Raw genomic sequence first — 17209 nt, 5'->3', positions numbered from 1 at the left:
CATAGAGGTCACATTTATTGAGTGTTTGTGGTGCACCATACTTTCTGATTAGCTCTGATACCCACCTGTGTAAGTGGGCGCTTTCAGCATGCTGCCCATTCTACAGACAAGGAAACAGAGACCAGAAAGGTACAATAACTCACCCAGAATCCCACAGTTAGACCTGGGGAAGCCCAGATTCCAACTCAGGCAGATAACCAACCCTAGGGCTTGTTCTCATAATTAACACACTCTCTTGTTCCCCCATTTCCCCATGCTCATTCGTTCCTCTAACAAATGTCTGTTGTGCCTCAATTCTGTACCCTCATCTGGCAATAAGCAAAAGGACAGCCTCGGTTTCTGTCCTCCTTCCCTGACACGTTCCCAAGCATTCCCCATTATTCCCATAACCTCCCACCCCTCCTAAGCACTCTCACCTGCCCTCAGTCCTGCAGGAAAATCCAGATAAACTTCCTCTTCATTTTGTGGTTCAAAGCCAGAGGGACAGGCAACAGGTCCTCTTTTTTTTATTAACTAACTGGTAAGGGCCATCTTTTTCTGCCTCTGTGCTGTGCCTCCTTAAAGACAGCACTCCTTGCTGTCTTGGTCACATGGCTGGGCAGGATGCCACCCAGATCATGGGGAGTGGGTGTTGACTGAGCTCATTGCAGTTTTACGCCACTCTGGCTGTCATCTCTTTCTTCACCAACCAATGAGTAACCGGGTCTCACCTGGTTAAAACGCAAATCAGTCTTCCACCTCTAATATCACAGCTGCATCTATGGCCTCTGTCCACTGAGTGTGCAACGATGAAGCCCTAACTCAGGTTCCAAATTGCGCAATTCCTTCTTCCTAAGCCCTAACTCCTCCCTCTTATTAATGTTCTTTTGACATCAGCTCAACAAAAAGATCAAAGTCCTTTACAGAGGTTATTTTATTTCTTGGACACCATAAGGAAGTAAATAGATTTGTTTTATGTGTGTTTTTTAACTCCAGGGAGTGAAGTGGTGTGGGAAGAGATTACCTGAATTCATCAATCCAACAAAGAATGGAATGCAATGCCCCACTAGACACCCCCAGGCACTGGCTACTTTCTTTTTTCTGAGACAGGGTTGCCCTCTGTCGCCTTGGCTGGAGTGCAGTGCCACTCACCGCAACCTCCACCTCCCGGGCTCAAGGGAGCCTCCTGCCTCAGCCTCCCAAGTTAGCTGGGACTACAGGTGCAACCCACCATGACTAATTTTTTTGTATTTTTTGAAGAGATAGTGTTTGTCATGTTGCCCAGGCTGGTCTTGAACTCCTGAGCTCAAGTGATCCACCCCCCTCAGCCTCCAAAAAACTGCTGGGATTATTATTACAGTGGCATAAGCCACTGTACCTAGCCTGGCCACATTTTTCTATAGATACATCCCCTTCAGACACATGGACCATACAGGTTTAACTCTGTAATTATAATTACCAATGGCATGTCACTTCTGGAAATAAAGGACAGTCCGCATTAAACCAGCCCACGTTTCAAGACAGTTGACTTGAATTCAAATCCTGACTCTGGCACTCTATGACTGTAATGTCTCAACCCCTCTGAGCCTCAATTTCCTTCCCATTAATCTACAAAGTGGGAACTATATACACTCCCTCCTCTTAGTGTTGATAAGGGTTACATCAGTTAACATTTGAGAAAATTTGGACTAAGATTATTTCTAGCCACCTAAGACTCAGATTCCCAGGGATAAACCCCAGCAGATGGGATGCTAATTCATCACAAAGGGTTTTCTCTGAGAAGGAGATTTCATATTCTTATAGAAAGAAAGAAGGTAGTAGATAATCCAGGGCTGGATCAAATTTCTGTATTTTTACAAATGCCAGAACAAATAAGATCTGTTTCCTATGGCATTTGCATCTGGGGGAGTATCATTTCAAAGAAAAAAGAATGTACTATTTCTATAATTCACAAAAAGAATTGGGGCCTATAGTTACTGTTCCTTTTTTTTTTTAGACAAGCTCTTGCTTTGTCAACTGAGGCTGGAATGCAGTGGTGCAATCATAGCTCACTACAGCCTCTGTCTCTTGGGCTCAAGCAATCTTCTTGCCTCACTCAGCCTCCTAAGTAGCTGAGACTACAGGTGTGTACCACCACCACATTTGGCTAACATTTTTATTTTTTGTAGATATGGGGTCTCACAATGTTGCTCAGGCTGGTCTTGAACTCCTGGGCTCAAGTGATCATCCCACCTTGGCTTCCCAAGGCATTGGGATTACAGGCATGAGCCACTGCACCCAGCCCCATTATCTGATGTATTAGCACTAAAGGCGAAACAGTGGCTTTCCAATGGAGAAATGGAATTTTCTCCTGTGGAAGAGACTTGAGTTACAAATTGTATCACCAGAGGAAATGAGAGGAGGAGAGTGGTGGTTTCAGAGAAGATGGTTTGCTTTGCCATGAGGCCTGTCATTACTGGGGTGATGGGACAGTACCTGGCAGCATGTGACTCCAGGGACACCTGGATCGTGGGTTTCTGCCTGCCAGTCATCATGGGGCTGAGCCAAACGAGCTCCAGGAAAGAAGTCAAAGCAGTAATTTTGATCTTTTTGTAGCTGTCAGTCAGGATTTCTCAACCTCGGCAGTACTGTCACGTGGGGCCAGACAATTCCCTGTCGTGGGGAGCTGGGGGGACTGTTCTGTGCATTGTAGGGGTTGAGCAGTATGCCCAGCGTCTATCTATTAGATACCAGGAGGAAACCCAACCCCACGCCATCTGCAAGCTATGACAACCAAAAATGTCTTCAGGAATGGTCAAATATCCCCTGGGAGGCAAAACTGCCTCCAGCTGAGAACCACTGCTGTAAATGTCACCAAATTCCGTGGACTTTGAACAGTGTCTTCCCACTGTCTATTGAGGGAGAGTCCAGGAGACAAGGAAATCAGCAGCTTGACATTTTCTCTAACGGAGTTTTCTCCCCTCTGTTTCTCCTCTTCTAGGAGCTATACCATATTTTTACATATTTCAGTTTACGTCACATATATGCCCTGTAAACTATGATTATCGGTTTCTTGGCCACAGGTAGACTGTAAATTGGCAATAGTGGTTCCAGAGTGAGAAACTGGGTGGCTGGAGATAGAGATGGAGGGAGATACTTTCCAATATTTGCTTAGACATGTTTTGGATTTTTTCCCATTTTTCTTTTTAGAGACAGAGTCTTGCTTTGTTGCCCAAGCTGTGCTCAAGCAATCCTCTTGCCTCAGCCTCCTCAGCAGCTGGGACTACAGCACTCACCACCATGCCCACCTAATTTCTCTTTATTTGCCGAGATGGGGTCTCCCTATATTGCCCAGGCCTGTGAGGGTCTCCCTATGTTGCCTGGGTCTCAAACTCCTGGCCTCAGGTAATCCTCCTGCCTCAGCCTCCCAAGGCTCTAGTGTGCCTGGCCTCTCTGGAGTTTTATACCATATGGCATTGTAACTTTGTCAAAAAATAAGTTAAATCTTGAAAATTGTCTCCTGTGAATTGCACACAGTAGGAGTAGCATGGTCCCATCTTTTTAAAAGATAAGTAAAAATAATCTCTATTATTACACCCAGGAGGAGAGGGAGAAATCTGGAGTACCACACATGAAACTCCAAACAGCAGTTACGACCAGGAGGTGAATTGGCAGAGTTTTTCACTTTCTATGCAAATATTTTTATAAATAACATTTTAAAATAACTTGCATGTGTATTGCATTAGTAATTGGAGAAAACAACAGGAAGAGTAAAAGAAAAATATCTATTTCCTAAAAATTCCATTTGACCCAGCAATCCCATTACTGGGTATATACCCAAAGAACTATAAATCATTCTACTATAAAGACACATGCACACGTATGTTCATTGCAGCCCTGTGTACAACAGCAAAGACCTGGAACCAACCCAAATGCCCATCAATGATAGACTGGACAAAGAAAATGTGGTACATATACATCATGGAATACTATGCAGCCATAAAAGACAACGAGTTCATGTCCTTTGTAGGGACTTGGATGAATCTGGAAACCATCATTCTCAGCAAACTGACACAAGAACAGAAAGCCAAACACCGCATGTTCTCACTTATAGGGGGGTGTTGAACAATGAGAACATGTGAACTCAGGGCGAGGAACATCACACACTGGGGGCAGTTGGGGCAGGGGGTAGGGAAGAGATGGTGGGGGAGGGATAACATGGGGAGAAATGCCAGATATAGTATGCACCTAAAGTAAAATAAATAAATTTTTTTCAAAAAAGAAAGAAAAGAAAAAGATCTATTTCCAAGGTCACTGGGGAGCTCCTCAAGTTTGGGAAGTGAGGAAGAGGGAGAACCTTCTGGCAGCAGCAGAGGCTGGGAGCCCGAGACACAGGAAGCAGGGATCCTAGATAGAGGCTAATGATTGAATTAAGGAGTGCAGTGAGGGGGGCATGAATTAGGAGGGAAATGAAAATAAATGAGCAGATGCTGGAATACAAAAGATAGCTCTGTGGCATTGGACAGGTTATGAATTTCCCTGAGCCTGCCTCAGTTTCCTCAGCTGTCAAATGGAAGTCATTATAATACACAGTGGCCAACATTTATCATTACATCATTCTTACCACCATCTACATGGGTTGTATTTAATCCTCTCGGAAGCCCTATGAGTTAGGTACTATTAGAATCATCCCAGTTTACAGATGAGTCATTTGAAGCACAGAGAGATTAAGTCAACTTGGCCCAAGGTCACACAGCAAGGAAGTGACAGAGGCAGGATTTTAACCCAGGCGGTCTGGCTCTGGAGACTGAGTTCTATAGATGACTAGAACTGGGACTTAGCGCAATACCAGGCACATGGTAAGCAGAACAGACATTAAATACTATGATTATGTTAAAAGGCTAGGATTCCTCATCCACCAAGTACCGTATTAAAGGCTGTAATGCCTTTCCCTAAGAGGAAAATACAATGTCCCTCCCACCCCATGCCAGACTTACTGTACCCAGAAACTGCCATGGGCCACCCCCACCTTTTTTTTTTTGAGACAGAGTTTCTCAATGTCACCCAGGCTGGAGTGCAGTGGCACAATCTTGGCTCACTGCAACCTCCACCTCCCAGGCTCAAGCAATTCTCATGCCTCCCAAGTAGCTGGAACCACAGACATGCACCACCATGCCCTGGTAATTTTTGTACTTTTAGTAGAGAAAAGATCTTACCGTGTTCCCCAGGCTGGTCTTGAACTCCTGAACTCAAGTGATCTGGCTGCCTTGGCCTCCCAAAGTTCTGGGAATACAGGCTTGAGCAACTGTGCCCAACCTGCCCTGGCACATTTAAAGGCAGTGTTTGCTCTACCAGAATGCAAAACTCTTCAAAAATTTGACAGGTGGAGATCCCTGGAAGGAGACTGGGTGAGAAGTGGGTGGTAGGGTGCACCTGAAGTCCTAGCAACTTGGGAGGCTGAGGCAGGAAGATCATTTGAAGCCAGGAGTTTGAGACCAGCCTGGGCAACACAATGAAACCTCGTCTCTACAAAAAATTAAGAAATTAGCTGGATGTAGGTGGTGAGCACCTGTAGTCCTGGATACTTGGGAGGCTGAGGTGGGAGGATCGCCTGAGCCAGGACTTTAAGACTGCAGGGGGCTACAGCCTTAAATAGCGCCACTGCACTCCAACTTGGGCAACAGAGAAGATGCTGTCTCTAAAAATAAAAATAAATAAAGAGATGGGAAGGGGATTTAAGGAAAAGGTGCTTTATTTAATCCTCCCTGGAGAGTTTAACCTACACAGCCACAGATCCTAATGCCAGGAATAGAAAGGAGCATCAGGCATCAAACAATGTGGACACATAGAGCTGTCATTCATTATGTGCCAGACATTCTGCCTAGCGCTCTCTGGACATGAATGCAGATCATCCCTCCAACAGCCCTAGGAGGTCCTATGATTCTCCCCATTCTATAGATGAGGCAACTGAGGCTCCAAAGGCAACTTGCCAAAATCCCAGAGCTGGGAATTACTCCAAGATGACATGCGAACCCAGGTCTAGCTAGAATAACCACACCTGAAATCCTCCTCCCAAAGCTTCATCAGCTGCAAGCAGGCAGAGAAGACAGAACATTATGCTCTCTTTAACAAAAGAATGGCAGGTCCTCGAGACAGTCTCTTGGTGCCCCAGGCAAAGAGCAGGGATGTGGGTGGCACCCCTTCCTCTTCAAGGCCTGGTTCTGTGGGCTACTCAGAAGGCAGGGAAGCTCCTTCATCACCTCTGCCCCATGATATTCCTCTCTTCCCTCTGCCTCCTCTAAATGGACACAACCATGTGCCATTCCCCCACTTTTGTAGAGGGCGGTCACAGCATTTACCGTAGCTAATGTTGACTGAGCACCTACTAAGTGCCAGGCACTGTTCTAAGTGTTTCATCTTTATTTAATCCCCACAGAAGGTCAGGCTCAGTGGCTCATGCCTGTAATCCCAGCACTTTAGGAGGCTGAGGCAGGAGGATCTTTTGAGCCCAGAAGTTCAAGACCAGGCTGGGCAACATTGTGAGAACCCCATCTCTACAAAAAACTTGAAAATTTACTCAGGAATCGTGGTGCATGCCTGAAGCTGAGGAGGCTGAGGCAGGAGGATTGCTTAAGCCTGGGAGGTTGAAGATATGTGAACAATCACAGAACTGTACTCCAGCCTGGGCAACAGAGCGAGACAGCAACTCAAAAATAAATAAATAAATAAATAATCCACAAAATCCCTATAGGATAGGTGCCATGATTGTCCTCATTTTACAGATGAGGACACTGAGACCCAGAGGAATCAGATAATTGCCACATTCACCCTGCTAAGAGGTGATGGAACCTGGATTGCTTGTCAAGATCACACAGACTCCTCTACAGATCACCCAGGTAACATGGGTGACTTATTCAACCTCCCTGAATCTTTGTCTCCTCATCAGTAGTCTGGGACTAGCAGGGGTTATTGGAAAGATCAAAGGTAGCCTGTGCTCCTTATTCATTCAACAAGTATTTATAGGGCATCTACTGTGTGCCGGCACTGGGGATGTATCTGCAAGCAAAATAGAAAAAATCCTACCCTTCCGGCTCGCACTCATTAGTAGGGGGACGCGTATGTGGGTTAGTTCAGATCTTCACAACCCCATCGGCAAGGTACTATTATTGCACCTGTTTCACAGACGGGGCAAAGGGTCTCAGAAGTGGCAAACCCAAGTTCACCCTGCTGAGAAATGGTGGGACCTAGATTAGATAAGATCCAGTCTCTGGAATTTGACTTCCTGAGTTCAAATCCCACAGTTTTGATTTAATTGCTGTGGCAAGTTACTTAACTGTCTGAAACGATCTTTCGTGGGTAAAAAGAGACCAGAGACCCTATTTCAGATATTACCCCAGGAGAAATAACAGCATAACATTTAGGAATCAAACAAGGCTCACAGAATCTCTGTGAGGGAAGTCCAATTTTAACCTTTTTTTAAAAAACTGATATGGAAAATGGAGCCCAGACAGAGAGAATAAGTAACTTGTCCAGAGACGCACGGCACACAAACTGAGCTTCCAAAGCCCCTGCTCGCTCTCACCCAGACTGCTGCTCAAATAAAAAACTCACCGGATCGGGCAGGGTCGAGTAAGCACCTGAGAGACAGGTGCTTCCTGCACTTGCAGGGTGGGCTGCATGGAGGCGGCGGCCGGGACTTGTGCATTACCCGGAAGCTTTCTTAATGCAAAGGGTCCGAGTGCGGCGGTCTGGGGCTGGAGCCACCACCGCCTCCACATGCTCCCGGATTCCCGCGCCTGGTGGTTCCCCCCCCGCAACCCACCCCCACACCGTGGCGCCGCACCCGGTTCGCTCCCCGCTCCCGGCCCCTGCTGACACGCCTGGCCACCCCGCCGTTGCCCGCGTTGGGGACCTCGATGGGTTCTTCCCATCGAGCCCCTCTGGGAGCCCTCGAGAGGGCTCCACCGAGACGCCCCCGGCGAACCCGCCTCACCTCCTGGTGCTCCTGTAGCCGCCGCGCGCTGGCCCTCCAAATCGACCAGCTTTGGAGAGCAGCCCAGCCCGCAGGCGGCGCACCCTGCACCAGAGCCGGCCTTCCTGCCTGGGAGGCCGACCGCTTTCTTCTGGGAATGGAGCCAGTTCCTGTCAGCGCTGGGTTAGGACGCCTGCTGGTATCCGAGACCTCTGTTCACCGCCAGTAGTCTGCATTCATTCATTCTTTCCATCGAGCCAGCCTTAGCCGGCACCCACCAGATGCCGCGCAGGCCTGGGTGCTGCGGGGCTGGGAGGACCCAGCAGGCTCACGGGTCAGGGCTGCACTCACCAAAAGTCTGTCGGCGAGCCACATCATCTAATCCTAAGAGAAATGCAAGTCCTCTCATGATTATCACTAATCACGAGATAAATGCAAATCAAAACCACAAAGAGATACCACCTCACATCTACTAGGCTGGCCGCCATCAAAAAAAGAAGAACAAAAAATAAGTGTTGATGAGGATGTGGATAAATTGTGCACTGCCATTGGGAATGCAAAACGGGTGGTACGGTGCCACTGTAAAAACCAGTACAGCGGTTCTTCAAAAAACCCAAAAACAGTAACACGGTATAATTCAACAATCCCGTTTCTGGGTATATAGCCAAAAAAAGCCAAAGCAGGATCTCAAAATGATAACCGGGTCGGGCAATGGCTCAGGCCTGTAGTCTCAGCACTTTCAGAGGCTGATGCAGGTAGTTCACTTGAGCCCAGGAGTTTGAGACCACCAGCCTGCGCAACATGGTGAAACCCAGTCTGCAAAAAAAAAATACAAAAATTAGCCAGGCATGGTGGCACATGCCTTTTGTTCCAGGTACTCAGGAGGCTGAGGTAGGAGGATGACTTGATCCTGGGAGGTGGAGGCTGCAGTGCCACTGAACTCTAGCCCAGGCAATACAGGAAGACCCTGCCTCAAAAAAAAGAAAAGAAAAAATTTGCACATCCATGTTTATTGCTGCATTATTCACAATAGTCAAGTGTTAGAAGCAAACTAAATGTCCATCAGCAGATGAATGGGTAAAGACAACGTGGTTATATACACACAACGGAATATTATGCAGCCTTAAAAAAAAAGGAAATCCTGTCACATGCTGCAACATGGATGAACCTCAAGGATATGCTAAGCGAAATAAACCAGGCACAGAAGGGCAAATGCTGTATGATTCCAATTATTGGAAGTATCTAAAGCAATCTAAATCATAGAAACTGAAAAGAGAAAGGTGGTTACCAATGGCTTAGAGGAAGGAAGAGGGAGAGAATTCGTGTTCAACGAACATAGAACTTCAGTTTTTCAAGATGAAAACATTCTACAGATCTGTTACACAGTGTGACTACCTCCTATACTTCACACTGCTGAACTATACAGTTAAAAATATTTAAGACTGGTAAATTTAATGAGGTGTGTTTTCACCACAATATTGAAAATGTCATTACGTCCTTACAATGACATAAATGTAACTGTGATTATTGCAGCCAAGAAGAGGTATGTAATGTTGCAAGAATTTGTAATTAGGGACATTTCCTCAGTGCCAGGGAAAGTTCCCCTAAGGAAATGATGCCTCAGTGAGCATCTGAGTCGAAGTTAAAAAGGGAGGTCACATGGCCGGACTAATTTCTTGTGTATAATACAGGTATCTGTCCATTTGAACTTTTCTGCTCTGTGAATAGAATCAAGGATAATGATTTTATGGTTTTTCCATAAATTGAGAATTGAAATAAAAACACAACAAGGTATTCTTAAAATGCTAATCTGCTATTTGGCAAAATTCATAAAGGGTTATAAAAGGTTTTTGTTTATTTTAAATTTCTGAGTCATTATTTTGGCAAAATAAAAACTATGGTAATCTGGAATTCTATTTCATAATATCAAGTGCTTTAAACATATTTAAAAGGTGTCTCAAAACCAAATTTAAGTTTCAAAATTGTCTTTCCTGAAACCCGGCTTTTCGGATATTTCAGAGGGCTTGTAAGTGTCCAGACAAGAGAGGCAAACAGGATTATTTGACATGTTAGGTACATGGGATTGCCAAAATGCTGTTCAATCTTCTTTAGGTTCCATTTTTGGTAAATAATGCTAATATATGTTCCAAAATTGTGTGGAATTTTAAAAATTCTAGTGTCCGAGCATATGCTGTCAATCATAATTAAGGTTTGTTATGTTAAGTTATTGTAAACCACAGAGGTAACCAAACTTCTTTGTCAGTCCGTTTCTAACTGTAACTACCCCGGGGGATTTTTCTATTCACAGACAATTGTCTTGTTTTAAACCTTTTCAAAGGTGGTTTATAAGGAACTATAGAACTTTAACAGGTGCTCTCAAATACAAGCTTTTGGTAACTTTAGAGATCGTAACATTGAAATAAAGGAAAATGTATAGGACTCATAAAGAGCTGAAAAGTTCACAAGCAAAACACGAGTTAACTAAATGGACTGAACTCAGAAAGCTGAAGCAACCTTTCTGACTTTTGCTTGGAACATTGCTAATCCTTGTTTTGTTTTTCAGAGTCAAGGAAACTTATTTTGAACTATTTATGACCATTATTAATTGAGCAAGGTTTACTCATGGAAACAACATTTGAAGCATGTTGTTTCTCTCTGCCTGGTTCCTCTAGAATTAGGAAACCATCTGTGAGTATTCTTAAATTATGGTAATATGGTTGTTTGCATCAGCCCAATAAGAATCCATTTTTCTTTTGCAACAGGACACAATTGGAGAAAAGTGACTATTTTTATCAAGGCTTCCCTTTAAGGAGTCAGTTTTGGCTGGCAGAACCAATAAAAGCCCAGGGGGAAAACTGGCCTCATACCCTTGTCTACGCAGTCCCTGTGCACGGTTCCTGACCTGTGGTCAGTAAAGAATGGCACTTTCTAACAGGACCAGGATCTCCAACACTCCAGCCTGGGAAACAGAGCAGGACTTCATCTCAATAAATAAATAGATAAATAAATAACCAGAAGGGTCCATTTCCATTTTTTTAAAAAGCCTATCTATGGGTCTGTTAGGTTCGTTTCATAAGCATGTTACACTGTGTTCATGGAAGCATTTTTTGAGTGGCCCTTGATTCTATCCAGATTTCTTCAGCTAACCTGGTAGAGAAGCACTGGAAGTACATCATCTACTTTAAAGCTGGTAAGAACTGAAGTTCCTGGTCATAAAACGGATTTCACTTGGTGCATTTGGGAACAGAGGGACTGAAAAGGTTCCATAGCAACCTGAAGGCAGACTCCCCAGACGGAGAACAGAGCTGTGGCCAAACTCTGGAGCACTCATAACTGAGACCATTTTATTGTGCTATCTCCTGAGAGGATGGTGTTTGCGCACAGCAGAGATGGTTGCAATGAATAAAAAGGTGGCCCCCGAGCCTCTACGGGCAGGGACTGCTCTGCTTCTAGGCTGCAATCCCTTTGTACCTGCGCCCTCTTGTGGGAAGTCCCACAGTCTTTCCAGAAGTGGAGTGCAGAAAAAGGGGTTAACCTAGACCAAACAAAAGGTGCTAAACAAAACTAAACAAAGGGAGCTAACCTGAACCAAGGGAGGGGAGCTAACCTGGACAAAGGGAAGGGAGCTAACCTGAACCAAGGGAAGGGAGCTAACATGAACCAAGGGAGGGGAGCTAACCTGGACCAAGGGAAGGGAGCTAACCTGAACCAAGGGAAGGGAGCTAATCTGGACCAAGGGAAGGGAGCTAACCTGAACCAAGGGAAGGGAGCTAATCTGAACCAAGGGAAGGGAGCTAACCTGAACCAAGGGAGGGGAGCTAACCTGGACCAAGGGAAGGGAGCTAATCTGGACCAAGGGAAGGGAGCTAAGCTGGACCAAGGGAAGGGAGCTAACCTGGACCAAGGGAAGGGAGCTAACCTAGACCAAGGGAAGGGAGCTAATCTGGACCAAGGGAAGGGAGCTAATCTGGACCAAGGGAAGGGAGCTAACCTAGACCAAGGGAAGGGAGCTAACCTGGACCAAGCACCACAAGCTGAGTCCACTTCACATCTGACATCATGCATGACCTCATTTAACATCTCCATGAGGAGGCATTGCAAGTATGAAAACTGATAGATACAGACATGCAAACAAACAAAGAAAAACTTGTATAAACTCACCTCATCAGGAAGCATCAGAACCAACATTCAAATCCAGATCGGTCTCCACTTCAGAGACCACACCCTTTCTCCAGTATTGCACTGTAGATGTGAAGTCACCTAACCTATTTGGAGATCCAACTGTATCACAATCCCATTATTCCATCCTACATAATATCACAAAATATGAAAATCTAGAAAAAAAATTACAATGGTCATGCCAGCAGGAGTGAGGCAGGGTTTGGGGCTCTCGTCTAAATGCCTCGATATAGCATGGACAATTTCCAAGATAAACTGTTCAACCAATTCTTAAATCACTGATTCATGTAAACACAATAATCCCATGTATTCATACCAGTACAGGATGTCTGTTAAGTTAAGACAAAGTGGTTGGAAGAAGATAAACTTAAAAGTGGTTACCTCTGGGAAGAGAAGCACAAGAGAGATATGAGAAAGGATGTTACTTTTTACTCTGCTTGTTTCTGTGTTATTGAAAACAAGCATATGTTATAAATATTTCTTTCATTCTTTCTCTCTCTCTCTCTCTCTCTCTCTCTCTCTCTCTCTCTCTCTCTCTCTCTCTCTCTCTCTCCACTCTTTTGAGATGGAATCTTTCTCTGTTGCTCAGGCTGGAGTGCAGTGACACGATCTCAGCTCACTGTAACCTTCACTTCCCAGGTTCAAGTGATTCTCCTGCCTCAGCCTCCCAAATAGCTGGGATTGCAGGCATGTACCACCACACCTGGCTAATTTTTGTATTTTTAGTAGAGATGAGGTTTTGCCATGTTGCCCAGTTGGATCTTGTGACCCCAAAGTGCTGGGATTACAAGCATGAGGTACTGTGCCTGGCCGTGCTATACATATTTCTGTTAAGTTTTTGAACAAGCATTATTATTTTCATAAGTTCAAAAACCATTTGCAGTTGTTTTAAAATGCAATATTCTACTGAAAAATCCATAGGTGATTTTGAGATTGAAGATGGGCAAAGAAAAAGAAAGTTACTGATTTTAATTTGTAATCAGATAAAAACAAATAAGATGGAAAGGTTATTACCTTAAAAACAACAGTATCTGTAGTGAAACTGCTACCCTGTGGGCCCATGATACCAAAAACTAGCAGGTATAAGCATTTACTGCATATGAGCATTGGTCTAGGACTCTTTCCATATACGAATGCATTTAAGCCCCATGACAGCCCTTTGAGTTAGGTACTTGTGGTAGTCAGCCTTCAAAATGGCCCTCAGTGATCCTCCCCTCCTGGTATGCACCTTCTAGTGTATTCCCTGAGAATAGGGCCAATCCATGCAACGAATAAGATGTTGTAGGAATAATTATATCAGCCTGAGCAATATAGTAAGATTCCACTTCTACAAAAAATTAAAAATTAACTGGGCATGGGAACAAACAGACATTATTAATACAAGAGTGTGATATGATCATGTTGGCATTTTATTTTATTTTTGAGACAGGGTCTTTCTCTGTCACCCAGGCTGGAGTACAGTGACACAATCACAGCTCACTGTAGCCTCAAACTCCTGGGTTCAAGTGATCCTCCCATCCCAACCTCCTGAGTAGCTGGGACTACAGGTGTGCACCACCAGGCCAAGCTAACTTTTTTTGAGACAGAGTCTTGCTCCGTTGCCCAGGCTGAAATGCAGTGGCACAATCATGGCTCACTGCAGTTTTGACCTCACCAGACTCAGGTGATCCTCCCACTTCAGCCTCCCAAGTAGCTGACACTACAGGTACGCACCACAATGCCCAGCTAAGCGAATTTTTGTATTTTGGTTTTGGTAGAGATGTGGTTTCACCATGTTGCCTACGCTGGTCTTGAACTCCTGGCCTCAAGTGATCCACCTGCCTTGGCCTCCCAAAGTGCTGGGATTACAAGCATGAGTCACTGTGCCCAGCCTCATGTGCTCATTCTGAGGGAGACATTACAGAATTTGGTAATGGAATAAAGAAGGAGGAGGAGGGAAAGGAAAATATTCCTGATGACAGTGAGGCTTCTAACTTGTTATGATTTCAGAAGACACCGTCACCCAGAGGGACTTGAATATATCACCTGACTGTGTTACTGATACGTGCCTCTCCTTCTCCAGCAAATGTGAAAGCCTTGATTTTCTTTTCCTGTTTGCTACTCTGCTCATTCAGGCTGCTCTCCAACCCCAAATGTACTGCCAGCTGCTGTTTACTTAGGAAATGAAAACTAATTTTAGTGTTAGCTTTAGCAAACTCTAATCTCAAAGCAAATCAGCTGCAAGTGCAAAGGGCTTCAGAGGCAAACAGAAATACCCTTTGACTTACCTGCTGGACAAAGTTATCTCAATATACCCCAGCCCCACTCTACGATGGAGCTAAAAGTAATGATTTTCCCTGTTGAATTTTGAAAATATCATGTTCATTGTATTTGCTTTATCCTCCACTTGGGATGCTCTTCCTTCAGTTCTCTGCTCAAATGTCATCTTATCAGTGACAGATGGTGAACTCCTTATGTAAACGAGCACCCCACTCCACCCTGGTCGGGTGGAAAATCAACCACTTTGATTTTCTTCATAGCTTCTATTGCCATCTGACAAATGACATATTTACTTGGCGAGCAGTTTATTGTATCTCTGCACCCCTTTCACAGATTACAAGCCCCATAAGGGCAGTGACTTGTGTATCTGGGTCACTGCCGTATTTCCAGAGGCCCCTAGAGCAGTGGAATACATCAATGTCTATTTGCATAATATCAGCAGGGCTAGCCGAGGTGGAAGGCCTGGGGATTGAATCCTTTAAACAAACTGCTGGTGGCAATCTTGTTCGAAATCACTTTCTGAAAAATAATTTGACTTGATTCTTTAAAAAACTTTTAAGGCCAGGTGCAGTGGCTCATACCTGTAATCCTAGCACTTTGTGAGACCGAGGCAAGAGGATCACTTGACCTCGGGAGTTCAAGACCACCCCGGGGAACATAGTGGGACCCTGTCTCCACAAAAAAAAATTTAAAAAATTAGCCCGGTGTTCTGGTGTTTGCCTGTGATCGCAGCTACTCAGAAAGCTGAGGCAGGTGGATCATTTGAACCCAGGAGGTTAAGGCTGCAGTAAGCCATGTTTGCAACATTGTATGCCAGCCTGGATAACAGAGAAAGACCCTGTCTCAATTTTAAAATTTTAATATTTTAAAACTTTTATTATCTTAAAATAATCATATATTTTATTTTGTGTGTGTGTGGAGACAGGGTCTCACTATGTTGCCCAGGCTGGTCTCAAACTCCTGGCCTGAAGTGATCCTTCCACCTTGGCCTTCCGAAGTGCTGGGATTACAGGCATGAGCCACTGCACCTGGTCTTATTTTTAAAATTTTAATTAATTAATTAATTAAAAAATTTTTTTTGAGACGGAGTTTCACTGTTGTTACCCAGACTGGAGTGCAATGGCACGATCTCAGCTCACCACAACCTCTGCCTCCTGGGTTCAAGCAATTCTCCTGCCTCAGCCTCCCTAGTAGCTGGGACTACAGACACGCACCACCGTGCCCAGCTAAGTTTTGTATTTTTAGTAGAGACGGGGTTTCACCTTGTTGATCAGGATGGTCTCGATCTCTTGACCTCGTGATCCACCTGCCTCGACCTCCCAAAGTGCTGGGATTATAGGCGTGAGCCACCGTGCCTGGCCAATTTATTTATTTTTAAGAGATAGAGGTCTTTCTATGTTGCCCAGGCTGGATTTAGACTCCTGGGCTCAAGAGATCTTTCTGTCTCAGCCTCCAGGGTAGCTGAGACTACAATGTGCACCAATACCTGGGGTGTTCTCTCTTTTTTTTTTGAGACAGGGTCTGGCTCTGTTGCCCAGGCAGGAGTGCAGTGGCACAATCTAGACTCACTGCAACCTCCCTTTCCCAGGCTCAAGCCATACTACCACCGTGGCCTTCCAAGTAGCTGGGACTATAGGTGCATGCCACCAGGCTGGCTACTTTTTGTATTTTTTTTTGTACAAGTGGGGTTTAGCCATGTTTCCCAGGATCCTGGGCTCAAGCACTCGGCCTGCCTGGGCCTCCCAAAGTCCTGGGATTGCAGTTATGAGCCACCATGCCCTGCCTTGATTTTCTTTCTACATGTTTATCCTAAGGATGGACTCAGCATTGTAGATAAATATTTAGTACAGCGGTTGGCAAACTTTTCTGTAAATAGATTGTAAATATTTGAGGCCTTGTGGGACATAAAGTTTCTGTTACAACGACTCCACTTTGCCTTGAAAGCAACCATAGACACTATGGGAATAAATGCACATGGCTGTGTGCCAACAAAACTTTACTGAAACAGGCAGCAAAGTGGATCTGGCCTGCAAGCTGCAGTTTGCTGACTTAGATTTAGAAGAAAATGCCGATTATCACGGTAAATATTGTGAATGTCCTAATTATTCATCAATTGGGAGTTACTTAAATGATACAGCATCTCTAATATTAAAAACGTTATAGCCATTAAAAGTGGTGTTTTTAAAGAAATTGCAATGAACTGGTGACGTGCTCAGACCGTAATTATGTCAATGAGAGTCGGTTTTGCCATTAATTAATACTCTGAACTCTGGAGTCAGAGAAATTGAAACTTCAAACTTGAGCACTTTCTGGCTGTTTGACCTTAAGCAAACTGTTTAACTTCTGGGAAACGTTTCCTCATTTAAAAAACGGAAACAGAAATATTATCTATCTTGTAAAGTTGTTGAAAGATAATGCATACGGCATATTGCTTAGCATATAATTAGTGCTTAACAAATCATTGTTCTCAAGTGGGGAATTAAAAATGGATTTATTTTTGTAGGTTCATGGATGTCAAAGCTGGATGGAAACATTGTAAGTCTCTCAAGATAGGTGATCAGTAAACATCTCCTAGTGTTTCCAAAAGGCAAGGGAAAGACTATGATTGGTTCATTCAGTGTCACATGACCACACTCTGGCCCAATTATTGTGTTAGCAAGTTGAAGTACTATGGTTCCTCTGAGACTTCCTCTCCGGCTTCTGCCTGCAACAGGCAAGGCGGCAGTACAAATTGGCTATGCAGCACAAGACTTCTTTTTGAGACAGGGTTTTGCTCTGTTGCCCAGGTTGGTGGGTACTGGCATAAATGACAACACATAGTAATTTGAAACTCCTGGATTC

At 44.5% G+C, this 17209-nt stretch overlaps 1 protein-coding gene across 4 annotated transcripts in view; it reads right to left on the bottom strand.

Moving 5' to 3' along the window:
• TMC5 (transmembrane channel like 5) overlaps positions 1-8089 on the bottom strand; it is a 91666-nt gene extending 83577 nt beyond the window's left edge. For 3 of the 4 annotated variants that reach the window (XM_078344805.1, XM_078344808.1, XM_078344807.1), the window contains exon 1: positions 417-579. The gene's annotated coding sequence lies outside the window, so the exon portion shown is untranslated. Of the gene's footprint in view, positions 1-416; positions 580-7951 lie in introns of those variants that run through there. The other variant, XM_078344806.1, reaches the window with a different exon arrangement.
• Between the last annotated feature and the right edge of the window lie 9120 nt (positions 8090-17209).

This window comes from Callithrix jacchus, chromosome 12 (genome assembly GCF_049354715.1).
Source record: "Callithrix jacchus isolate 240 chromosome 12, calJac240_pri, whole genome shotgun sequence".
Classification (NCBI taxonomy): Eukaryota; Metazoa; Chordata; class Mammalia; order Primates; family Cebidae; genus Callithrix; species Callithrix jacchus.
Note: the sequence above shows the minus strand (reverse complement) of the source record. Positions and strands in the feature narration are given on the sequence as shown.